Below are 26,171 nucleotides of genomic sequence, written 5' to 3'. Positions count from 1 at the left end.
AAGGAATGTACCCACCAACGTAAATATCACTATCATAAGACAGACCTTTCACTATGACTATGCCCCAGTATTATGCAGTCCCAAGTTTCTTGGAGTTCACTTAACTAGTGACCTAAATTGGACCCTCAACATCTCACTTGTCAGGAAGCCGCAACAGTGTGATGATGTAATGGGGGGGTGGGGGGGAATATTATACTGACTGCTTCTCATGTATGGAGTTGCTCGTTATTGGCTATGGCTGTAGAGATGCTCCACCCTACTGGTATAACAGTAGGGTTACCCTGTGGTCACCACTGGCCAATATAGTGGTGACTAAGTCTGTTAAGAAAAGTCCTGTATTTGTATAACATTTGTCTGGTCCATGTCTATGGCATACCAGTCTGAAGAAGATTGAAGTTGGCAAGGTTACCAGCCACCATTATGTCAACCTTCTAATAGGAGCTCTATCAAGAGCATCCTGGCCAGCAGCATCAGTGTGGTACAGATGCTGCAGAGAAATGGATCGGAGGTTAATCCACAAGACAATAAAATAGCAGAGAGAATCACTGGAGTCTCTCATCCCCACCCCCCCCCCCCACCTCCCCAAATCAATGTGATCTATCGGGATCGTTGCCTGAAGAGAGTGCACAAAATCATTGAGGACCCCTTCCACCCTGCACACAGCATCTTCCAACTGCTCCCGTCGGGGAAGAGATACAGGAGGATCAGAGCCAGCACCATCAGGCCAAGGAACAGCTTCTTCCCACGGGCAGTGAGAACGCTGAATGACCAAAGGAACTGCTCACACTGACCATTTGAGACTCTCATATGTATAAAACAATATTTATTTTTATAGCTATAATACTTGTCCTGCACATGTCTGTATGTGTTTTATGTCTGGTTGTGTGTCTGCGTGTTTTTTCACCAAAGACCGGAGAACACTGTTTCATTGGGTTGTACTTGTACAATCAGATGACAATAAACTCAACTTCTATCAACAGTTCTGCACACAACTGACAGTTTTCTATCATCCAGTGTTATTTAAACATAATAGACATGTATCCAGAAGTCGTGTATTTTATTATAAAATGACAGAATTACAGTATTGGTGGGGATGGGCATAGTTCTATAATTAAATAACAAATTAATTAACAATCCTCAATACCAAAACAAAATTGAAGGCAACAAATCCACACACAGCACAATACACCCAGTATTTTTATTATATTTTAAATTTAGACATACAGCACAGTAAAAGGCCCTTCCTTCCTTCCTGTCCAGAGCCCAATTAAGCATCAAGCCCACATGTTTTGAAGGATGGGAGGAAACCAGAGCACCCTGAGGAAACCCATGCAGACACAGGGAGACCGTACAAACAGCATGGGATTCGAACTCAGGTCATTGCTACTGTCTTAGCGCTGTCCTGACCACTATGCTATCCGTTCCACCCTGATCATAAAGCAAATGATCTGTACCCTAATAATCTGCATGAGAATAAAAATTCAAACCCAATCCAAAATGATTTCTAAAATGGCCCATCCAAACCATGATGAGAAGAGAACGGTTGCCATACCCAACCTGGCCACAGCCACAGATCAACCAAACAATTCCAGCAGAGCATGGGTCAACTCTGCTAGTGTTTCAGGCAGGGAAAAGCACAGTAAAGTAACTTTATTCTCTCTTTCTCAGTTCTGACAAAGGGGCCTGAACCAGAAACATTCTTCCTTCAATATTGTTAAGCAATATCAAATCTCACTGACCTGAACTATACCCCAGTCTTCCTGGACACTCCCTTAGCATCAAGGGATGCAATCCTGAGAAGGTCAACATCTTTCTTTGGCTTGGCTTCGCGGACGAAGATTTATGGAGGGGGTAAAAAGTCCACGTCAGCTGCAGGCTCGTTTGTGGCTGACAAGTCCGATGCGGGACAGGCAGACACGATTGCAGCGGTTGCAGGGGAAAATTGGTTGGTTGGGGTTGGGTGTTGGGTTTTTCCTCCTTTGCCTTTTGTCAGTGAGGTAGGCTCTGCGGTCTTCTTCAAAGGAGGTTGCTGCCCGCCAAACTGTGAGGCGCCAAGATGCACGGTTTGAGGCGTTATCAGCCCACTGGCGGTGGTCAATGTGGCAGGCACCAAGAGATTTCTTTAGGCAGTCCTTGTACCTTTTCTTTGGTGCACCTCTGTCACGGTGGCCAGTGGAGAGCTCGCCATATAACACGATCTTGGGAAGGCGATGGTCCTCCATTCTGGAGACGTGGCCCATCCAGCGCAGCTGGATCTTCAGCAGCGTGGACTCGATGCTGTCGACCTCTGCCATCTCGAGTACTTCGACGTTAGGGATGTAAGCGCTCCAATGGATGTTGAGGATGGAGCGGAGACAACGCTGGTGGAAGTGTTCTAGGAGCCGTAGGTGGTGCCGGTAGAGGACCCATGATTCGGAGCCGAACAGGAGTGTGGGTATGACAACGGCTCTGTATACGCTTATCTTTGTGAGGTTTTTCAGTTGGTTGTTTTTCCAGACTCTTTTGTGTAGTCTTCCAAAGGCGCTATTTGCCTTGGCGAGTCTGTTGTCTATCTCATTGTCGTCAACATAATAACAAACTTTCCCACATGTGAGAATTATCCAAAGTGCAGTTTCAGAAAAATGTAATAATCGGAGTTAACAATGAGACGTGAGAGAAGAAAAGAGGGGAGGGGGGGTGTCTGCTAGAATACAAAGGAAGAACAGTTCCTGCAAGAGATTGCAGGCAAGGCCAACTTGATATATTTTAAAAACTGCGAAAGAACAGGAATATGTTACAAAGCATCATACCAAATAAGGATAAGAATAAAAAAGTTGGGGTTGCAAAAATCATGGGAATGGGAGAAGTAAACAAGGGTGGGCTTTAAGACAAGGAGCAGAACAGCTTTTGATAGGTTAAACTAACATATCAATGATTCAGTTAACCAACCAATTAAATTAGTGGTTATTAACACAAAGAAATGTATAAAAAAAGGTTGTTGAATATCAGTGAGTGTGTCTTCTCTGAAGGACACCCGCTCTTGCAAGAACATTGAATAAAAAGGTTATATCGCTTCACCTATTGACTCTGGGAAATTATTTCATCAGTGAGCTGTGTTTCTCACACCACAGATAGAGTGAGAGGTGCCAAATGGGTGGAACAGGCTATTGAGCAGTTGGTGAGTGGTGGGCACTTTACAAATTACACTGGACAACATTCTCCCTTCCCCCATAAAAAGATTTGATTCGTGAAATAAAAAAATGGGGGATTATAATAGACAACAACATGCTGAACACAAAAATAATTTCAGATTTGCCATATCACGTAGAAATTTGGAGAAACATTAAATTAATTTTTATTGAATTTAACCTGTTTAATTGCATAATGATGTTGATACATTGTGTTAGTTCAACTGACCTAAGAATGTTTTGCCATTGATTTTCATTTCGACTCAGCATCTGATGCCTCTCGTGTCAGTGTCCAACAAAAGTTGCCCAGCATTGATGGATTCCAGTTGCCCTGATACCACTTTTCCATGGTCACAATGTGCTGGTGAAACCTTTCACTGTATTTGTCAATGACTGCACCAAGATCAGCTGGGAAGAAGTCCAAATGCAAATACAGAAAATGAATTTTCAATGACATGTTGCACTGCATGGTTTTGGATGCTTGAAGCTGGTTGTCAATCAGCTGGATGTAGTTTGCCCTGGATGCATGCCCAGTCCTAAGACAACATTTGCATAGCACCTGCACTGAGTGCATGCCCAGGCCTGCTTGGGCTGACCAAAACAGCTTGCTTTGTGTATTAACAGACAAAATATGACAGGAAATCACAAAAAAGGTTATATCTAAAAAAGTATGTGATAGAAAAATTTCAAGGTTATTTTCTTGATCAGAAGCCCAAAATTCATAAAATACACCCAAAAGTGTTCAGGAAACAAAACCTTCGTTGTCCAGTGTTATCAACTGCTATCAAGCACCTCCTGCCTTATCGGCAGAAGAATCCACAGTTCTGATATCAGCTTCGACAGATACCTCTAAACCCACAAAAATCAGAGTGGAGCAAAGTCATCCTAGATCCCAATGGACTGCTGAAGTGTTAATCAGTGACAGACATTATCTACCAGTACTGTAGCCAAAGGGTGTTATATCCTGGAAAATGGTGTAGCCATTGTGTTTTTAAAATTTTTTTATTTTATTTAAAAAAAATGTAGTCAGGCCATTTCAGCCCTCAAGTTAGTGCCGCCCAATTTACACCCCAGTACATTTTTAAAAGGTGGGAATAAACCAGAGTACCAGGAGAAAACCCATGCAGTAATGGATAGAATGTATAAACTCCTTTGACAATGCCCACCCTTGGCCATTTTGCCTGTTGATGAGATGGCTTATCTGGACACTGACTCAGTTCTTACCCACCTGTTCTCATTATCCTTAATTCCTTTATTATCAAATATCTGTCCTAAATGCATTTGATTAGGCAACCTCTTCTATTTTGTTGGGCAGAGAATTCCACAGATTCACTATCTCCAGAGAAAACAGTCCTTAATCTACTCCCCGACATAGCTTCATATCCTCTAGTTCATGTATTCAAGTTCAAGTTTATTGTTGCATGCAATGAAAATGCAGTAATAAAGGTTGTTTTGTGAGAAGAGCAGTAGGCATCTCAGTATAATAGGACATACAAAATACAAGAGAACAAAGTTGCATGAAGAGATCAGTTGGTGTAGATTAAAGCCACAGCACATTATATTTTGGGTTAACGCAGGAATCTGATAACACGGCAAGAAACTGTCCTTGAATCTGGCAGTGTGTGATCTCACACTTGTGAATCTTCTTCCTAAAAGGAAGGGTATGAAGAGCGTGGTCGGGGTGTAATGGGTTTCTTAATAAGTTTGCTGTTTTTCCAAGGCAGCGGGAGTTATCGATGGAGTCATTGGGGGTGGGAAAGGTGGGGCGGGGGGGGTGGGGGAAGGTGAGGGTGATGGCCCAAGCAGTGTTCACAACCCTCTATGGTTTCTTGTGGTCTTGGGCAGAGCATTTCCCATCTCACACAGATGGTACACCCTGAGGGATGGTTTCAATAGTTCACCTGCTGGTGATATGCCATATTTCATCAGGCTTCAGAGGAAGTAAAGGCTGCCTATGGAAGAAACTCCCTGTTTCTATCTTATCTATTCCTTTCATAATTTTATTTGTTCCTATGAGATCCCCATCCTTCTGAATACCAATGAGTATAGAACCATGCTACTCAATCTCTCCTCAGAAGCAAACCATTTTATTCCCAGAATCAACCTGATGAACCTCCTCTGCCCTGCCTCCAAACCCAGTACATCCTTTCTCAAGTAAGAAGTTCAGAACTGCCTACAGAACTCCAGATGTGGCCTGTACAGTTGCTGCACCAACTCCCTGCTCCTAAATTCAATCCCTCTAGCATTGAAGGCCAACATCTGATTTGCCTTCTTAATTACCTGCTCAACCTGCAAATTATTTTTTGCAAATCTTGCACAGGCACTCTCTCTCTCTGCACAACAGTATGTTGCAATTTTTCACTATTTAAGTCAGCCTTTTTTTTGGCTATGGCCCCCTTAGGTCTCTGCTCAAAGTTTATGAGCCCCCTTCCCTGTGAAACAGTCAAGCTTAGTTGGTTTCTGCAGTACTTCTCTACTCTTTTTTTCTTTGGCTTGGCTTCGCGGACGAAGATTTATGGAGGGGTAATGTCCACATCAGCTGCAGGCTCGTTTGTGGCTGACAAGTCCGATGCGGGACAGGCAGACACTGTTGCAGCGGTTGCAAGGGAAAATTGGTTGGTTGGGTGTTGGGTTTTTCCTCCTTTGTCTTTTGTCAGTGAGGTGGGCTCTGCGGTCTTCTTCAAAGGAGGTTGCTGCCCACCGAACTGTGAGGCGCCAAGATGCACGGTTGGAGGCGATATCAGCCCACTGGCGGTGGTCAATGTGGCAGGCACTAAGAGATTTCTTTAAGCAGTCCTTGTAGCTCTTCTTTGGTGCACCTCTGTCTCAGTGGCCAGTGGAGAGCTCGCCATATAACACAATCTTGGGAAGGCAATGGTCCTCCATTCTGGAGACGTGACTTACCCAGCGCAGTTTGATCTTCAGCAGCGTGGATTCGATGGTGTCAGCCTCTGCCATCTCGAGTACGTCGATGTTGGAGATGAAATCGCTCCAATGAATGTTGAGGATGGAGCGGAGACAACGCTGGTGGAAGCGTTCTAGGAGCCGTAGGTGATGATGATGACTACTACTGACTACATAGAAACATTTTATGGTTTCATTCTGTGGACCCCCCCCCCCTTAAATATTCTGTGTTCCCTGAGGGAGTGGTGTGTATTGAGAATGGCTGATTTAAGTATTAGCCTGATCTACTATTTTTCATTTCAAAGTAGGATGACCTCACATCTACTGACATTGTTGTCCATTAGCCTGATTCTTGGTCACTCACTTAACCTATCTATATATCTCTCTGCAAATTCTCAACGTCATTGACACAATTGGCTTTTCCACTCAATTTACTGTCATCAGCAAACTGAGATACACTATACTTGGTCACCTCCTCTAAATCATTTATGTATATTGTCAACAGCCATCCCACCAACCACTGATTGCTAAACCAAAAAATATCCATTTATCCCAACTCTATGCTTTCTGTTGGATATTTAATCCTCTAGCCATGCTAATACATTGTCCCCAATTCTGTGCATCCTTGTGCAGAAATCAAATTGTTGTAATTTTTTTTTAAATTATTTTGAGATAAAGCATGGTAACAGGCCTTGCCACCCCACTGCATCAAATACATCCATGTGACCAATTAACTTACTAATACCATACGTCTTTGGAACGTGGGAGGAAACCGGAGCACTCGGATGAATCCCGCATGGTCAGGGGAAGAACAGACAAACTCCTTACAGATAGCACCGGATTTGATCCCAGGTGGCTGGTACTCTAATAGTGTTGCGCTAACAGCTATGCTAACCTTGCTTCAGATCTTCTTTGACAAGAGATGTTATGATTCACAGCTGCTGTACAGGCAGTCCCCGGGTTACAAATGTCCGACTTATAGACAATTTGTACTTACAAACAGACTGTGCACAGCTTCCAGTGCATTGACGCAAGTAAGCAGAACACCGTCTGCCATTTTAAGTAGGATCAGGTTGCCATTAACACTGTGTTGAGTGTGCCTACTTCAATAAATTATTTATAGTAGTTTTATATGCATAGAAAGGTAAAATATACACTATATATTAAGACAAACATTTGACAAACACACTAAATAAGAGCCATATGTACCTGTTCTAACTTACCTACAAATTCGACTTAAAGGCAGACTTAGAAACTGATCTTGTTCGTAACCTGGAGACTGCCTGTACTTCAGATACACTTCAAAGTTCAAATTTGTCAGAGAACAAGCATGACATCACATACAATCCAAGATTCCTTTTCCTGCGAGCCTGGCAGAATTTCTAATTATCAATATCTGTAAACTGTACTCAAAGAAAAACTGTAAACAGACTGTGCAAATACAGAAGAATAAATATTCAGAAAGAAATAATGAGCAAAGTAGGAATCCTTAAATGAGTTTTTGATCAAGTCTTTTGGTAGAGGGGTAGCAACTATTCCTGAACCTGGAGATACAAATCCTGTTGCACCTGCACCTCCTTCCTGACGGCAGCAGAGAGAACAGAGCACGTCCTGGGTGGTGTTCATCCTTAATTGCTGCTGCTCTCTGATAGCTGTGTCACCTATAAATTTCCTCGATGCCTGTGATGTACTGGGCTGAGTCCATTACCTTTTGCAGGGCTTTCCACTCAAAGATTTTGGTGCCCCCACCCCCCCCATATGAAGCCACGATGCAGCTGATCAGCCCACTTTCCACTATACATCTGCAGAAATTTGCCGATATTTCTGATGTCGTACCAAATCTCCTCACATCTGCTTACTCCAATATTGAAATTCTGTAAACAAATATTTTCCTTTGTCTTACTCTTGAGACTTACAAGATTCAAGATTTTTTTTATTGTCATGTAATAAAACAGAAAAGGTGATATTACACAAAATTTCCTTTCGTAAGGCAATATTCGCCATCAGAAGAAATTGCCCGGCACCCATGACAGTCAGAGAAAAAGGAAAAAAAAAGTCCCCTCCCCCCCCCAAATCACTGAATGTCCATGGATTCATTTCCAGCCACACAGACTTTAATCCCAACCATCGGCAAACCTCACTTTGAGTGCCTGAAAGCCTCTTTGCACTCTTTCTGGTGAGTTCTCTTTGTCAATATCCAAACTCACCCTTTATACATTAGGTTTATAAATCCAGTTAATACCACAGTGAAATTCTGTGTGCAACTGAAATTGCTTAATATCAAGTACTGCACTACATTCTGAAGACAAAACTGTTTTGAAAAATATTAGGATCAAGGAATGATTTTTTGTTTTTATAAAAAGTATTACCATAAAATTGAATGGTAATTTGGTTTCAAATGCTAATAATTAACATAGATTTTTATTACCTACTGCAAAACACTGATGTGAAAGTATAAATAATTTTGAAATATACTAACATAAAACGATAATAAAATATCAGAAGTCTTGGTTATTAAGCCCTTTGCAATGTTCTCACATGGATTAGAGATATAGCTCAAGATTAAAATATTGCAAGCCAATTTCAAACACAGTGAAACACAGGTATATCCTGCTTTACGAATACTTGCTTTAGGAAAATTGGCTTTTACAAAGAAATCTGGGTTCACTATCTGAAAGAAATTTGAATGGGTTTTCGCTTTTTGCTGCATCATGGTGGGTATAGGGACACCAATACCCCTGAGCATAAAGCCCACCAAAAGGTAGTGGACACAGCCCAGGCAAAACCCTCCATACTATTGAGTGCATCTACAGGTACACAATCCTTTATCCGGACATCTAAAATCGCGAAAGCTCCAAAATCCAGCAAGTGGGGAGAGAGGTGGCAGCGTGAGTTGGGTGGCCAGGAGACCAGCAGCGCAAGGAGAGATGGCAGGGAGACTGGAAAGGAATGGGGGTGGATACAGCAGCACAATTCGGGTGGACTTAAATCTGGCTTTCTGAAATCCAGAAAAATCCGAAAATTGGAACACATTGTCCCCCAAGGGTTCCGGATAAAGGATCGTGCACCTGTACAGGGAACACTGCCATTGGAGACCCTCACCACCCAGCACATGCTCTATTCTCACTGCTACCATCAGGAAAGAGGTCTAGGTGCCAAAAGACCCACACCACCCACAGCTCTACCCCTCCACCATCAGATTCCTCAACGACAAACATAATAAGGGACTCATTTAAGTACTCTTACTTGTGCACTTTATTGATGTTCTTTGTTCTCTCTGTATTGCACAGTCAGGTTATTTACATCCATTCTGTTTAGTTTTTTTATTTGTTTACATGTTTATGCTGTGTTCAGCTCATTTTTTGTACTATCAATAAATGGTAATTCTGCTGCCTACAGGAAAAATTAATCTTAGACTGTACGTGATGTCATGTATGTACTCTGACAATAAATCTGAAAACCTCTACAAAATAACCTTCATAGGTCTTCGCTTAACGCCATTTTGGCTTACGAAAGGTTTCATAGGAATGCTCTACTTTTGTAAAGCAGGGTATAAAAAAATGAAACATTTAAAGCTTCTTTAAAAAGCTAAAAGTAATTAAAATGCAAAGAAACCAAAAGTGGCAAGTATACTGTAAAAAATACATCATACAGCTATGTTTAGAAAGGGCTTTTGAATCAAAAGCACCAAATGTGAATCACTTTACAATTTAAATTTGAAGGAAAAAGTCAGCAAATACAATGCAACTTTAAAAAAAAACCTGACATTTGATATGATAGATTTTTGTTTTAAATGCAAACAAATCTGATGGACAATTTTTAAAAACCAAATGACATACCCAGGACAAATTGTTGGGCAATGAGGAGTGCGGAGGAACAAAGGGATCTGGGAATACAGATACACAATTCCCTGAATGAGGGGTCACAGATGGGCGGGGCTGTAAAGAAAGCTTTTGGCATCTTGGCCTTCATAAATCAAAGTATTGAGTACAGGAGTTTGAATGTTATAGTGAGGTTGTACCAAGACACTGGAGAGGTCAAATTAGGAGTATTGTGTGCAGTTCTGGTCGACAAACTTTAGGAAGGATATCAGTAAGGCGAAAGAGTACAGAGAAGGTTTACTCGAATGTTGCCAGGTCTCCAGGAGTTGAGATACAGGGTAAGATTAAATAGGTTGGGACTTTATTCCTTGCAGCACAGAAGAATGAGGAGAGATTTGATAGAGTTATTTAAAGTAATGAGGGGGATTCCTTGGAGCGTAGAAGGAGATTTAAAGGTTTACAAAATTATGAAGGGGATTTCTTGGAACATAGAAGAATGAGGGGAGATTTGATAGAGGCATTTAAAATTATGAGGGGATTTCTTGGTGTGTAGAAGAATGAGGGGAGATTTGATAGAGGTTTACAAAATTATGAGGGGATTTCTTGGAGTGGAGAAGAATGAGGGGAGATTTGATAGTTTACAAAATTATGAGGGGATTCCTTGGAGTGTAGAAGAATGAAGGGAGATTTGATAGAGGTTTACAAAATTATGAGGGGATTCCTTGGAGTGGAGAAGAATGAGGGGAGATTTGATAGAGACAAAATTACGAAAGGAATAGACATAATGTGAGTCAGTTCTTTCGCTTAGACGAGGAGAGATAAATACGGGAGGACACGTCTTTAAGGCGAGCGGTGCAAGGTTTGGGGGGGGGGGGGTCTTCTTCACTCAAGCTGTTGTCAACAGGGGTAACCTGCGGTTACGTTCCCAGAATACACCAGAGCAGTCCAGATGGGCGGAGCCCGGCCCAAATGGTGGCCCCCGGAGGGGCCGAACGGCCAGATCTCCCTTCCCCTGGCCGCCTTCCCGCTCCGCCTCGGGTCCCCAAAGCCCGTGGGCGTCCTGGCTGATTTTTTTCAGGGAATTCCACTTTAAATGAGCAACTTTGTGAGGGGGGGGGGGGGGGGGTAATGAAGAAAGTGAAACAAAACTTGAAGTAAAACAAAATATGCATGTATAAAGGAGTTAAATCTACTCACCGCTCCGAGGCTGAAAGAGTCCAGTTTCCAAGCGGGGTAGACGATGAAAATATTATTAGGGGGTTAATGAGGTGGTTTTTCGTGATGATTTAAGGGAGCCGGGCCTGCGCCTTTAAGGGTAACGGACGCCGGGCTCTGGAAGATTCCAGGAGGCGCCGGCCTCACTGCGACCGTGTCGGGAGCAAAGTTATGTCCAATTAGCCCCTTCTTTACCTCAGAATCTTTCGGTCTACGGAGAGTGAGCAGAGGAAAAGCTCTGGCAACTTTTTTTTCCCCTCCCCTCACCACAAACTAGCAGGGAACTCGCGTCAAGGCGGGAGGAGAAGGCGTGGGCCCGCCCGCCAACGCTGCTGACGGATGACTGACGGGTGGTCGTGGCCAATCGGAGAGGCGCTCCGGCCCATCCGGTCGGGCGCTGCGGCCAATTGGAGATGGGGTCCCCGTCCCGCTTCCTCCTCCGACCTGACGGCAGTCCTGCCCGCTTGCCTTGGTGATGGCTGAAGACGGGGAGAGGGGCTTGTGCGCGCTCTGCCCGTTCGCCGGTCGCCGCTGCCCCCTGCAGGGCGGGATGGCTGGCGACACTGGACGCGGCGTTCCGTCCCCTTGGGCGAGTGGTGAGGCATCTGACGGTGGGTGAGCGAACAGTTGGACAGAAGATATATTTTTTCATAATTTTTCATCAAAAATTCAGAAAATGCAGATTTAAAGTATTTACTTTTCTGATTTCCATCAAAAATTCTGAAAATGCAGTTTTTAAATATTCACTTTTCTCATTTATTTCATCAAAAATTCTGAAAGTGGAGATTTAAAGTATTTATTTTTTTCATTTTTTTCATCAAAAATTCTGAAAATGCAGATTTAAAATGTGGAGGATTGTTTTATATTGCATCTTGTTAAGATTTCAACATAGTTTACCGTTGTTACAGGCGTATTGTGGCAACCCACATGCTTGGTGGCCAGGCAAAATGGCTCCAAGTATAATGTAAGATGCACATCCTTCTCTTCTGTTAAGTGCAAGGAGCCCGCATGCGCACAGGCTGCCTGTTCACGTAGCCGTAACATGATCTCCGGCACGAGGGGGCCGAAAGTTTCCAGCGCCTTAAGAATGCTGCGCACGAGACAAAAAAAAAACTCAAGTTCTGGACGAACCCACTGACTACCGATCACTTCGCTGGCACAGATGCTACAGTGTGTTATTTTATTAACTGTAGTTTTATGTTCTATATTTTAGTGGGTTACTTTGTGGGGAGTTTGGAAACAGGGGAAAGACATTATAGTCGTTTAGAGATTACCTAAACGCCAACCAGCTGCCAGAGTTCAGTAGATTCAACTGCCCAAAGGACCTCAGAACCCAGCAGCAATAGATATTCACCAAGACAAATAGCTATTTAAACAAAAGTTGCTTTTACTTATCTTTAAACATGAAAACAGGATCACACTTTAACTTATTACTATTAACTTAACTAACCCAACTTAGCCCCCTTCTAATTCTAAGCTCATGTGTATGTAATTGTTATGTAATTTTAGGAAAGTTCTTTGATTCACAGTCCAATCTCACTTCTCATTCCTCCTAGTTTACTGGTTGCAGGCAATTCTTATATTGTGCACAGAATGGAACATTTATGAATCTTCACCAGGCTTTGGTGCTAGAAAGGTGAGTGGTTACCCCCCACCGCCCCGCTGCCAGACAGCCCCCATCCCACTGGGGAGGGGAGATCCGTGGAGGGAGGCCAGTCGGGGCAGGGGAGGCCAGTCGGGGCAGGGGAGGCCAGTCGGGGCAGGGGAGGCCAGTCGGGGCAGGGGAGGCCAGTCGGGGCAGGGGAGGCCAGTCGGGGCAGGGGAGGCCAGTCGGGGCAGGGGAGGCCAGTCGGGGCAGGGGAGGCCAGTCGGGGCAGGGGAGGCCAGTCGGGGCAGGGGAGGCCAGTCGGGGCAGGGGAGGCCAGTCGGGGCAGGGGAGGCCAGTCGGGGCAGGGGAGGCCAGTCGGGGCAGGGGAGGCCAGTCGGGGCAGGGGAGGCCAGTCGGGGCAGGGGATGTCGGGACAGGGGCAGCCAATGTGAGTTGTCACAGCCCGACTGGCCACTCCTGCATTAGGCCACTGTCTGTGGCTTAAAACGTGGCAATAGTAATGGCAGTCTTCCCCCACACAGCTGGAACTGTTGTGGGAAACACAGAGCAGATCTATCTGCATGGGGGATTATGGGTAGGGAAGACGGCCATTGCTATGCCACATATTTAAGACGAGTGGCACTGTGCACCAGTTGCCCCCCAACTCCATCAGGTCCAGAGGCGCTACAAGACGAGTCCGTAAGTTAAGATCCTCTTCTGCCACTGCCCTCAAGGTGGAGGGCCCACCTGAAAGTGCCTCAGGATTGAAGGGTGTTCATTAAAGATACAAATGCGGAGGAATCTCTTCAGCCAGTGAGTGGTAAACCACTGGAATTTGCTGCCATGTGAGGCCAGGCTGTTGGGGTGCATTTAAGGCAGAGGTTGGAAGGTATCTGAATCATTTGGGTATCAAAGGTAATGGGGAAAAGGCCGGGGGAGGGGGGCTGAGCAGGAAACTGGATCAGCTCACAATGGAATGGCGGAGCGGACTCGATGGGTGTGGGCCTACTTTTGCTCCTATATCTTAATGGTGCCTACTTTTGCTCCTATATCTTAACCCTTCGGGCTTCGTGTCCTGTTTTCAAGGAACTACCAACAAGCGCGTATAATCTGGATCCCCGTTTTCCAGGACTGGTTTTGTACCCAACCACTGGTGGGTGTTCATACTGTAGTTTACCCCTGGTCCCAGTCTGGAGTATATATCATATAACAATTACAGTTTGGAAACAGGCCATCTCAGCCCCTCTAGTCCACACCAATTTAAGTGAACTCCACTAGTCCCACCTACCTGCTCCCTGCCCATATCCCTCCAACCCCCTCACATCCATGCACTCATCCAACCTTCCCTTAAATGACAAAAATTGACCCTGCTGCAACCACCTCTTCCGGAAGGTCATTCCACTCAGCCACCACTCTCTGAGCAAAAAAGTTTCTTATGTTACTTCTAAAGTTTTTCCCCCTAATCCTTAACTTATGACCTGTCGGACTCTGGCTTTAACTTACTCTTAATTTAGTCTATGTGTAGTCTGAGTCCAGCGTGTTCTTTGAATGAAGTGATAGGAGAAGGTATTCGGTTCAACAGTCAATTTATTACACAGCACAAGAATAAAACTTAACAGAGCTCTGGGTCACTCATTAGTTCATAGGTCACCTGCACAGTGAGCTACTCCCCAAGACTGACCCCTATTGTCCAGTTGGTTCAGTTTATATAGGTCAGCCTGCTAGATTTCATTATCATACAGAACAAAAGTTGTCTTCCTTTGCTAGATCTTTTTGCATAAGGGTTATCACAAGTCATCTCCTGTTTTGCAGATATCTGGGGTGTAGCACTCCCATCTTAATCCTCCAGGCCAGACTATCCCGTTGTGTTGATCAGAAATTAATTCATCCCCAGATATTTCTAATCACCATTCTGTTCTTGTCCGGCCAATTTCTGCTGTTCTCTTTAACACCTCCTCCTGCCTTAATCTTCCTCCTAGACTTGTTTTCCATTCCCTTTGTTTCTTACAGGCCATTCTTTGTTCTGATCTGGCCTGTGTCTCCTGTGCTACTCACCACCTCCTTTAGTTTGAGCATTCCTCCTAAATCGTTTTATGCATTTCCTCTCCCTGTATTTTGGAGAGACAATTTTGTTCAGCTAACTTTGCTCCATGCTGTGATTGCCACTTAACCACATTCCTTTTTCCCTGAACCATGCAGTAAATATACACTTATTAATTAATCATTTATTTCATACTGTTTTAACCCCTAGATTCCAACAGTCCCCCTTTTGGTCTCATGAAAATGAGACCAACCACCTGTTACCTTATTAGACCGAGACCTCAGGAGTTATTGCAAGGGCCGGCATCTCTGACCTCTTGTAGTCACTATACTCTTGGGAGGGCAGTAGTGACAAATACATGCCTTGGGGTCTGGGGATGTCTCTCTGTGACAACGCTCGTTGAATCAGGCACTGGAGGCAGGGAAGGATGCACGGGATCAGGACCAACGCCAACACCACAACTCCAGCAACTAGCACTGCAGTCTGTATCCATCCCCAGGCTCCAGAGAACAAGTTTCCCAGCCAGGAGCTGCCCCAGGGTCGCCAGTTCTGAACCGGGACATGAGCTAATTTGCGAATGCCAGATGAAATCTCTTTTACTGCTTGCCCATTGTCATCGATTTTTAAACAACAATTAGTGAGATTCAATTTCCCACACACACCCCCTTCAGTGGCTAACAAGTAGTCTAAAGCTAAGCGGTTCTGAAACACCGTGGCCCTAATCTGTTGCTGCTCTTCTGCCAACAGATCAAGGGCTGCGGCGGTGTCATTGGTGATAATTTCCAAAATAGCTTGTAAACGAATCAGACGGTTTAACATGTAAATTGGGGTTCGATATCCCCAGGACCCATCCTGTGCCCAAGTAGCAGGTCCATAATAAGAAATAATGCGCTCTGGAGGCCAGTCCTCTCCCCACTAACCGATCTTTAAATCCCTCTTCTGGCGGAGCCCCTGATATACACGCGCTGCTAACTGATGGGAGTCGTTCTGTGGTAACAGCACAAATTGTGGTTGAATGATACCTATACAGCACGTTCCCCTCCAGTCTGGCTCCAAAAAAGTGTAAGCCGTATTCCCACAAATCCAATATAAACCCTCTGGGGCAAATCCGTGTGGATAGGGATGAGCCCAAAGTTGTCTGAGTGAGGGAACCCCTTCATATGGATTAACGCCCGTGCAATTCCATACCCCTTTCCCACGGGAGTTATCTGTTATAGGTCTACAATGTGTTACCTTCTGTGGGGACAGGAACCACCGGGGTCGCTGAGGATGCCATCGAGGGAACTTCCCCAAGATCTTAACCCTTGTGCACCTCGAATCTCCTTTATAATGCTTGCCTTGCTCCTTCCTGATACATTCCTCTCCTAATGGGTGATTAGCTAGATGCCATGTCTGGCGGGGGCGCGTTTCATCTGCCGATCCGTGAAAACTCATCAACTCCCATACTTCCAGGGGCTCCCCGCTCCATGGCCATGATCCATCTCTTGTGGGTCCCCCACATACCCAACAGTTTTTAACCCCCAAGAGTTCTGCCGTAGTTTGGCAAAGGTCTACCCATCTGTTGTCCCCTACTCTGTGAGTGGCAGCCTGTCGTTTAGCGTTGGCATAGATATCCCCCTTATCTCTGTCCCATACGTATGGTTGTTTTCTCTTTTGCCACATGGGGTCCCACTGTATCCTCTGAATGGGAATTGAGCCCCCTTTCTCCTTATCTTGGTCTCCCTCCGGGGCACAAAACCATGTTACTCCTTGGGGACAGCGGTCTCGATTTGACGTGAACTGTAAAGAGCCCTTATTGAATTTAACATCATACACTTGTCCATTATGCACACACTTACGTCCCGTGTGAGTCCCCACACAGTGTTCAGGAAAGTTAGTCCAATCAGCAAAGTACTGTTCTTTTTCGTTGTGCGACCCCCAGGCCGAGTGCACACACTTTGTACAGTGGTTTTCTACTCCAGCCCCTTCAAGGGCTCGGAATACCAGTACCCATAGTCCCCACATAGTATTCATCCCAGCTCCTTTCATTGTTTTGATGCCAATAAATTGATTATGCCGTCAACCACTGATACACAGTCACTGTAGTCCAATAGTCTCTTTAAAAAGGGACGTTAAGTGTTCTTAGTCCGTGGTTGCTTCACAGGTTCTCAGTCACCTCCGTTCGAATCTGTTCCAGTGTCCGTGTCGGTGGGTCCGTTGCTGCACACTGACTCCAATGATACCACGTCTCGCCTTTTCCTTGTAGTCGAACCGCGTGGGACGTCCTCTCCACCACTCTGTAGGGTCCTGTCCACCTGGGCTCCGACCACTTTCTTTTGATGACCTTTAGCAGAACCCACTCCGCGACTGAAGGTATCGGTGTTTCCCCTTCTCTGTTGGGACTTGTGACCTGTTGTGAAAAATCTGACACCAGAGCCGTTAGTTTTTCATAATAAAGCTTGCATCCCATTGAGCTTACCTCATTCTTCGTAGTCTGAATTCCGGCTCCCGGTCCTGGAAACTGGCGCCCTGTTTGTAGTTCATATGGAGTAAATCCTGTCACAGAACTTACCGAACTCCTTATTGACATTAATGCCAGGGGCAACGCATCCACCCAATTTAGTTTGGTCCGTGCCTGTACTTTCCCGATCTTACTTTTTATTGTTTGGTTCATCCTCTCCACTTTCCCTTGGGATTGCGGATGGTACACCGTTCCAAAGGCATGTTTCAATCCCAACATTGCTTCTACCTCCTGTAGATCATTATTCTTAAAATGACTTCCATTATCAGACCTGATTTTTCTAGGAAATCCGTGTCTCGGAATATACTGGTTGATCAGGAATTTACATACCGTCCTTGCATCTTCTCTTTTGGCAGGGATTGCCTCCGGCCACCCTGTGAACACATCTACTGCTACTAAGAGGTATCGATAGCCACTTACCCTCTCAATCATGTCCGTATAATCAAGTACGATTTCCTGCCCTGGTAACTTAGGTAGCGGGAACTGACCTTCATGTGGCTTTACAGTCGCCTTTACATTGAAAGCTATACATACATCACACTCTCTAATATGGTTCTCCACCATCGCCGGCAGGAAGGGGTGCCACCAATGTATCAAGTACCTTATCATCTGCTTCTTTCCAGAGTGTGTTAGCCCATGCGCCTCCTCGAGGAGGGGTTTCATGAGTCCAGATGGTAAAACTGGCCTCCCGTCTATCGATCTCCATAGTCCTTGATCCTTGGTTGCCCCCCTTTCCTCCCATACCATCCTTTCCTGAGGTGATGCCTTTGCTTGTTCCTGTACTATTACTTCTACCCTACACGGTGGTAATAAGTCATGTGCTGTTCTGTCTGCCTGTATCATAATAAACTGAGGGCCGTATCCTGCTGCCCTTTTAGCGGCCATGTCCGCTTCCTGATTTCCCCGAGCCACCATCGTATCTGTTCTATCATGTCCTTTACATTTAAGAACTGCTAATGCCCTTGGTTTCAGGAGGGCCTCAGGCAGTTTCCTAACATCCTTCTCGTGTTTAATTGGGGTCATTGCTGCTGTTAAAAACCCACTTCTAATCCATTGACTAAGTTCAACCTGTATTGTCCCTACCACATATGCCGAGTCTGTATATATATTGACCTCCTTCCCTTCTGCCCATTCTAATGCTGCTATCATTCCCTGTAGTTCTGCGAGTTGTGCTGACTCCTTTCCTCTCACTGTCCCTGTAATGATTTCTTCAAATCCTCCTGTAGTTTTTCGTACCACCGCATAGGCAGCTTTCAATCCATCTGTGGGGTGTCTGTAACAACACCCATCTGTAAACAAGGTTTCATCTGGTTCTCTTAAGGGTGTAGCCTGTAAGTCAGGTCTTATTTTAATATCCTTCACTACCCTCTTCTCACAACAGTGTGGTTCTCCCTCTCCCATATTGTCTGCCATGTTAATGCCTTCATGGGTAAATGTAACATTTGGAGCATTCAGGATCTTTTCTAGTCTCGTCTGCCTTAGTGAAGTCATTGTAAATGCTGTCGAGCTCACAAATGCTACAATGCTATGTGTTGTTAATACCGTCAGGCCATGTCCCATTACTATGTGTGCCACCTTTTGTAAAATCTTTGCTACTCCCGCTGCATGTCTCGTACATGGTGGGTGTCTGTCTTCCGTTGGGTCTAGTGTGATACTCACATACATGAGCACACATCTTCCACCCCCTTTTTTCTGAAAAAGAACACCATCAATTGTGTGTGCTTTTTCAGAAACATCCAAAAAGAAAGGCAGTTTATAATTTGGAATCGCCAAATCTGTAGCTGTTGTAAGAGCTTGCTTCAATAGAATAAAACTCATCTCAGCCTGTGCAGTCCAATCAAGTGTAGCTCCCAGATTCCTCATCCCCTGCTCATTCACCAAAGTTCGCAGTGGATGTGTCAACTCACCATACGATGGGACAAACTGCCTACTATAACCTGACAAACCCAAAAACGAAAGCATCTCTTTAACTGTCTTTGGTTTTGTATGATGGTTCGATGTGCAGGGGAAATCCCTGTGCCTTTCGCTGAGACCATTCTCCCTAAAAATGTGACCACCTGCCTGCAGCATTGCAGCTTTGAGCAAGAGACTTTAAAGCCTGCCTTGAACAGCTGCACTAGCAGGAGACAGGTGGCCTCCAAACAGGAAGTATGATGAGGTGCTGCTAATAGAATGTCATCTACATACTGGATCAGAACTACCCCACCTGGCAGTGCTAGCCCCCCCCAGCTATTCTTTCAACACTTGATTGAAAATCCCTGGAGATAAAATAAAGCCCTGCGGAAGCCTAGTATACCGCAACTTTCTACCTCTATACGTGAACGAAAACACATCTCTTAATGGTTCTGCCAGCGGCAAGCAAAAGAAAGCATTCGCTAAATCTATGCAAGAGAACCACTTGTGGTTGGGGGTTAAAGCAGTCATGGCAGTATATGGGTTTGGTACTGGAACTGTGGGTGTTCTCACAATACCATTGATGCGCCTTAAGTCATGGGCCATCCGATATTTGCCCGTGTCTTGTTTAGGAACCGGTAAAATGGGTGTATTCCAACTAGAACGCGAATGTTCCAACACCCCTGAATACATAAGGCCATCAATGGACTTTGCCAAACCTTCCTCAGCTTCAGGTTTGTGGGGATACTGCATCTGCCAAATAGGGGTGTAATCTGACAGTTCGAAGGTTATGGGATCAACCTGCTGACAAAAACCCACATCTGCTGGTCCCACTGACCACAGGTTCTCAGGGAGAGAATCTAGCATAGGGGCCGAGTCGGGGTGATCCATCTTCTCTCTACCATGAAAGCGTTCAATCTGTCTATGCTCAAGGAGGACTTGATCATATGTTGGAGACAAAATTTTGTATGCCTGACCAAATGAGGAGAACTGCACTGTCGGTATTTGGGTGTCAGACCAGTCACTTAGGGACCTCAAGTTCCAACACATCGGTCCCAAATCTTTTGCCTGATGAGTAGTGCCAATTGCAAGGGTGACATGAGGAATGGCCTCACCTGCCATCTCATACCATTCCAGCTGTTCAGATGTCAGTGCCACCGCAGCGGCCACTCCCTCCTTTCCTACCACTATGTAGTCCGAATTAATTTCCCATTGCCTGCCCTCTACCTCTTCATAAAAGGCATGCTGATACATTTCATCCCCATCCCTATCGTAAAAGAGGGTCATATGGGGAGGGTCCGAGGGAGGGGTATACGGGTGTAACGTCTGGATCCACGGCTTCCATTGATTATAAAGTTTTAGCAGCCCTCCCTTCTGAGGGTCCTCTGGTTGCAACAACCCCCAGTAAATGTTAGCCCATTGTCCCTCAGACGCGGATCCTCCAGCTGCCGCCAACAACATCTGAGAACTGGAATGCAGTGTAGTTAATGAACAGTTCATAGAATATCCATTTGGAAAGGTGACCTCTATTCCGCTGGGTCCACAAAGGATCGATGCTCCGCACTTGACCAACAGGTCTCTGCCCAAGAGATTGGTAGGGCACCTGGCTGACAAAATGTATTGATGTGTAAAAGTCTGTCCCACCACAGAAGTGACTAGTGGTGTAGAAAACGGCAGATTTTCTGGTGTACCCGAGAACCCTATCAGCTGGACGCTAGAGGATGATGTTTTATCTTGAAATTCAGTGCCAGTGAGTGTTGAAAATCTGGCTCCCGTATCCACTAAAAAGGATACTTCCATGTCCATAACTTTAATCTGCAGGAAAAGGTCTGCCAACCTAGCCTGCTCGTGGGTGCTCGGGCTCCGTCACTGTGGGCAATATTGCTCCTCCTCTGTCAGCAAAGGGAATTGTCTCTTTGGAGCTAAAGCCGCATGGGGTGCCTGATGTACCGGGGGTGGCACTGACGATCTCTGGGGCTGGACCCAATGCTCATTTTGTGGTGGTCCATATCCCCTTCCCCCAGTGTCCCGAGGATCCCAAGCCAGGGGGCAGTCTCTCTTCCAGTGTCCTGGCTGACCGCATACAAAACATACGGCTGGTTGCATTCGTGGAGCACCCCGACCTCTCCCTCTTACTCGGAATCCCCCCATTGGACCTCCCATTCTGGCCACATAGGTGGGACCCGGTGCCCAATATGGGGCCGGGTGCCAACTCATATTATTCCCTTGTGGTGGTTGCGTTGGCTGCTGAATCATCTGGTTCGCACCCTTTGAGGAAATCTTTTTTGCCTCGTTTGCCTTTTTTCTAGCCTCTTCCAATTGAAGCTTAAGGAGTTGCACTTGTGCCGACTCCATAGTATGTTTGTCCTCCTTTTGCTTAGCCCTGTAACGTTTCATGTGATGGGTCAAATGTTTTTCCCATTGCTCACTCGAGCAGCCAGGAATATCAGGGTTATTCTCTAATGCCTCCCTAACTACAGCTGGCAGTCCACTCGTTACTGCAGCCCTAAAGAGTGTAGTCTGCAAGGGATCTGTGGCTGGGTGTACTCCTGCTTTATCAGTCTAACTCTCCCTACACTGACTCAAAAAAGTCGAGATCTCCTCATCCTCCTTTATGGAAAAGGTCAGGGACTGCATGACACCGGGGGGGAACGGGGAACTTATCTCTCATTGCCCCTCCTACTGCCGTAGCATGGTTGGCAAATGGCTCGGCATCGAGGCACCTAGTGATTCCTGCGATCATTTCTACCTGCTGTATCTCCCACAGCCCAAGCTGTTTACCCAATAATGCTCTCCAATCCCCTATGGCTATCTTATGTCCCATCGTATATTGGCAGAACTTTCCCATCCACGCTCCACCTCCCTCAGTCGGAGGTGGCATTTTATCCAAAATACAATTCATGTCGGTGAATGAGAAGGGTTGATACCTCTCCCCAATTTGCGGACCCTTATAAATTAGCGGCATCTGTCTATACCTTTCTGGAAGCCGTACTTCCTCCCAGTCCCGCAACGCATATCCCAAAGGGGAACGAGGGTAATCCTGACTCTGTCTTCTATGTGTGATCATGCTTCCCCTGATCATGACTGGCTGTTCCTCCTCTTCATTCTCAACACTCACACTAGCTAGATCAGTATCCTCGTTCTGCTCTCTCTCCCGTTCCCATCTGACACTTGCTGGGTCATTTCCCTTCCTATTCTCCTCTTGTCCCAGCTCTCTCTCATCTGTATTTCCCAAGCCCCTACTATTTTTCCTTACTGCACATCTATCGTTCTGTACTTCGTGCACCCACTCTTTTGTTTCCTCCACTCTCTCCTGTGCAACTCTCTTCAGTCTCTCCTTCGCCTCATGTAGTTCTGGACCTGTTAACTCAGTGACATTCACTATTCCCTCACTTATCTGCATCGCTGGCATTTGGGGAATAGGATAAGGTGGTGGCAATGTCTCCGGTAACTCTGGATATAACGGGGCTGACGGCTTCACCTCCCCCATATTCTCCTTAGTGTTATGGGATCCCTGTTTAATATCATGTTGAAGGTTCGCTTCCACAGCCATGCAAGCCAATGTCATAATGTGTAAATCTGCCCTTCTCTGTTCCTTCACTTCTCTCTGTTGTTTAAACCTTCTTCTATTCCATATAGATCCTTGTCCTTTTGCCTCATGTTCCTGTACCTCCTTGGCTGCTTCCCTCTCTGCTTCTCCTAAGTACAGTACCAGCTGGATTTTTTCAAACCCTCGTGGTACCTTCCCCTGATTCTGCAGCTCTCTCCATATCTGTTCGTACCGTGCCATAGCCTGTACCTCCTCTCCCTTCGGTAATCCTCCCAGTAATTGATTCCTTGTTTTTTCCCACTGTCGGTTTACAGATGGGGGAACCCCTCTGTCTCCCCCGAGCTCTTGCCCTACATCCCTATTTACTCCTTCCATCTTCGTTCTGATCTTTAACCCTTTAGACTTCGTGATTCACTGGGTCTCTCCCCTGGTAGGATTTTGACACCCTGCAATTTACTTCGTCCCTTCCCACGTTATTATGAACACCAGCTGCACATTACACACGATCCTTAAACAAATACTTATTATAAACTATTATGATACACTAGACGATTCCTAAACAGATACTTATCCACTATAGAAACAAAAAACTATAAAACAATACACCTTATTCAGATACTGATTGTCCACTACTATGGCACACGATCCTTAATCAAATACTTATTACACACTATGAAAACAAATAACCATCACAATGCACCTTATACAGATACTTATACACTACTATGGCACACGATCCTTAATCAAATACTTATTACACACTATGAAAACAAATAACCATCACAATGCACCTTATACAGATACTTATACACTACTATGGCACACGATCCTTAATCAAATACTTATTACACACTATGAAAACAAATAACCATCACAATGCACCTTATACAGATACTTATACACTACTATGGCACACGATCCTTAATCAAATACTTATTCCACATTATGAAAACAAATAACCATCACAATGCACCTTATACAGATACTTATACACTACTATGGCACACGATCCTTAATCAAATACTTATTACACACTATAGAAGCAAATAACCATCACCATACACCTTATTCTAATTGGCCAAGTGTCTAAAGCTATCTCTCGAGATCGCTACGAGGGGACTCCAACCCCGTTCTACTAGGAGGACTCCAACCCCCTTTTACTACAGGGGACTCCAACCCTGTTCTACTAGGAGGACTCCAACCCCCTTCTACTACAGGGGACTCCAACCCTGTTCTACTAGGAGGATTCCAACCCCCTTCTACTACAGGGGACTCCAACCCCGTTCTACTAGGGGGACTCCAACCCCGTTCTACTAGGGGGACTCCAACCCCCTTTTGTTTTATTCTTTGGCTTTAACGAGGGCTTTTGCAGAGTAGTGACAACACACAATTTATCTTTGCCAATAGCAGAACTTCGTTAAAACAGGCGTCTGCTTACCTCCCTTTGTAGGATGGTCACTTGTTGTTATCACCACACCACAATCGACCGGTGTTTCGTATCTTTTTCTTCCGTCACTTCTCCATCTTCATCACGTCGGGGTCACCAAATTGTCGGACTCTGGCTTTAACTTACTCTTAATTTAGTCTATGTGTAGTCTGAGTCCAGCGCGTTCTTTGAATGAAGTGATAGGAGAAGGTATTCGGTTCAACAGTCAATTTATTACACAGCACAAGAATAAAACTTAACAGAGCTCTGGGTCACTCATTAGTTCATAGGTCACCTGCACAGTGAGCTACTCCCCAAGACTGACCCCTATTGTCCAGTTGGTTCAGTTTATATAGGTCAGCCTGCTAGATTTCATTATCATACAGAACAAAAGTTGTCTTCCTTTGCTAGATCTTTTTGCATAAGGGTTATCACAAGTCATCTCCTGTTTTGCAGATATCTGGGGTGTAGCACTCCCATCTTAATCCTCCAGGCCAGACTATCCCGTTGTGTTGATCAGAAATTAATTCATCCCCAGATATTTCTAATCACCATTCTGTTCTTGTCCGGCCAATTTCTGCTGTTCTCTTTAACACCTCCTCCTGCCTTAATCTTCCTCCTAGACTTGTTTTCCATTCCCTTTGTTTCTTACAGGCCATTCTTTGTTCTGATCTGGCCTGTGTCTCCTGTGCTACTCACCACCTCCTTTAGTTTGAGCATTCCTCCTAAATCGTTTTATGCATTTCCTCTCCCTGTATTTTGGAGAGACAATTTTGTTCAGCTAACTTTGCTCCATGCTGTGATTGCCACTTAACCACATTCCTTTTTCCCTGAACCATGCAGTAAATATACACTTATTAATTAATCATTTATTTCATACTGTTTTAACCCCTAGATTCCAACAGACCCCTCATTCCAATCTCTCTTACCCTCAAGGGGAAGAGCCTATTCACATCTACTCTCTATCCCCCTCATAATTTTATATACCTCTATCAAATCCCCCCCTCAACCTTCTACGCTCCAATGAATGAAGACCCAGTCTACTCAATCTTTCTCTGTATTCTAGATACTGCATGAAAGGTTAAAAATGGCTGGAGTTCAAAGTGTTAAGATGGATTCTTCTCCAAACTTTTGAAGCTATAACTCTGCATAATTTGGAACCTAAAAGGGCTGATTCACTAGATGGCGTAAGAAAGCTACTTTTCTGAAAATTCAGCCTTGTGATATCCATGACTTACCTTGTCTTTCACCAGATATTAAGCTCAAGGTTCTGGTGGAGATGCTGTTGATTTTTGGAGACTCAGTACCCAAAAGATCATTAAAGTGCCCTCCACAACGTTTTGGACAAAGACACTTTTTTCCCCCTTTATTTGCCCCTGTGCTCCCCAGTTGTAAATTTGGAATCAAACAATTCACATGTAATTAAAGTGCACATTCCAGATTTTAATCAGGGTTATTTGTACACATTTTGGTTTGACCATGTAGAAATGACAGCACTTTTGATTTTTTTTTAAAGTTCCCCCATTTCAGGGCACCATAATGTTTGGGACATTTGGCTTCACAGGTGTTTGTGAGGACTCAAGGGTGCTTAATTGCTTCATTGGTGCAGGTTTAAGAGAGCTGGGCTTGCTCTCAGTATTTGATCACCTTTGGAGTCTGTTGTTGCCTTTTTCCCACATGACGACCAGAGTTGGGCCGATGAAAGACAAAGAAGCCATTATGAGACTGGAAAACAAGAATAAAACAGGAAGGGACTGCAGATTGTCTGGAGGAGTTCTAAGAGGGTCTAGTGTTTTGGCAAGCAGAGAGACTCAAACAGGCTTTTTTTCTCAGAGAGAGAGACACTCACAGAGATCACTTCTACAATGTTACAGCCAATAACAGCAGCTGGGACTGGAACAGGAGATGCTGGCAAGCTTGTGGAAAACCCCATTTGGAAGACAGAGTGTGAGTTGTTAATTCAGCCTGGTCAAAGCCCCCTGTGGTTCATGCAAGAGGAGAGGACTGGCTGTCTAATGTATTACTGTGTTACTAGATCAAACCAGCAACCACAAAGAAGGCATATC

The 26,171-nt window shown here is 45.0% G+C and overlaps 1 protein-coding gene across 3 annotated transcripts in view; it reads right to left on the bottom strand.

The window, feature by feature from the left end:
- The window catches only part of LOC138740829 (breast cancer metastasis-suppressor 1 homolog), a 32,056-nt gene extending 20,450 nt beyond the window's left edge, over window positions 1–11,606 (bottom strand). The window contains exon 1 of one of the 3 annotated variants that reach the window (XM_069893999.1): window positions 11,090–11,606. The gene's annotated coding sequence lies outside the window, so the exon portion shown is untranslated. The remainder of the gene's footprint in view (window positions 1–11,089) is intronic. The other 2 variants (XM_069893998.1, XM_069893997.1) reach the window with 2 other exon arrangements.
- Between the last annotated feature and the right edge of the window lie 14,565 nt (window positions 11,607–26,171).

This window comes from Narcine bancroftii, chromosome 8, assembly GCF_036971445.1.
Source record: "Narcine bancroftii isolate sNarBan1 chromosome 8, sNarBan1.hap1, whole genome shotgun sequence".
NCBI lineage: Eukaryota > Metazoa > Chordata > Chondrichthyes > Torpediniformes > Narcinidae > Narcine > Narcine bancroftii.
Note: the sequence above shows the minus strand (reverse complement) of the source record. Positions and strands in the feature narration are given on the sequence as shown.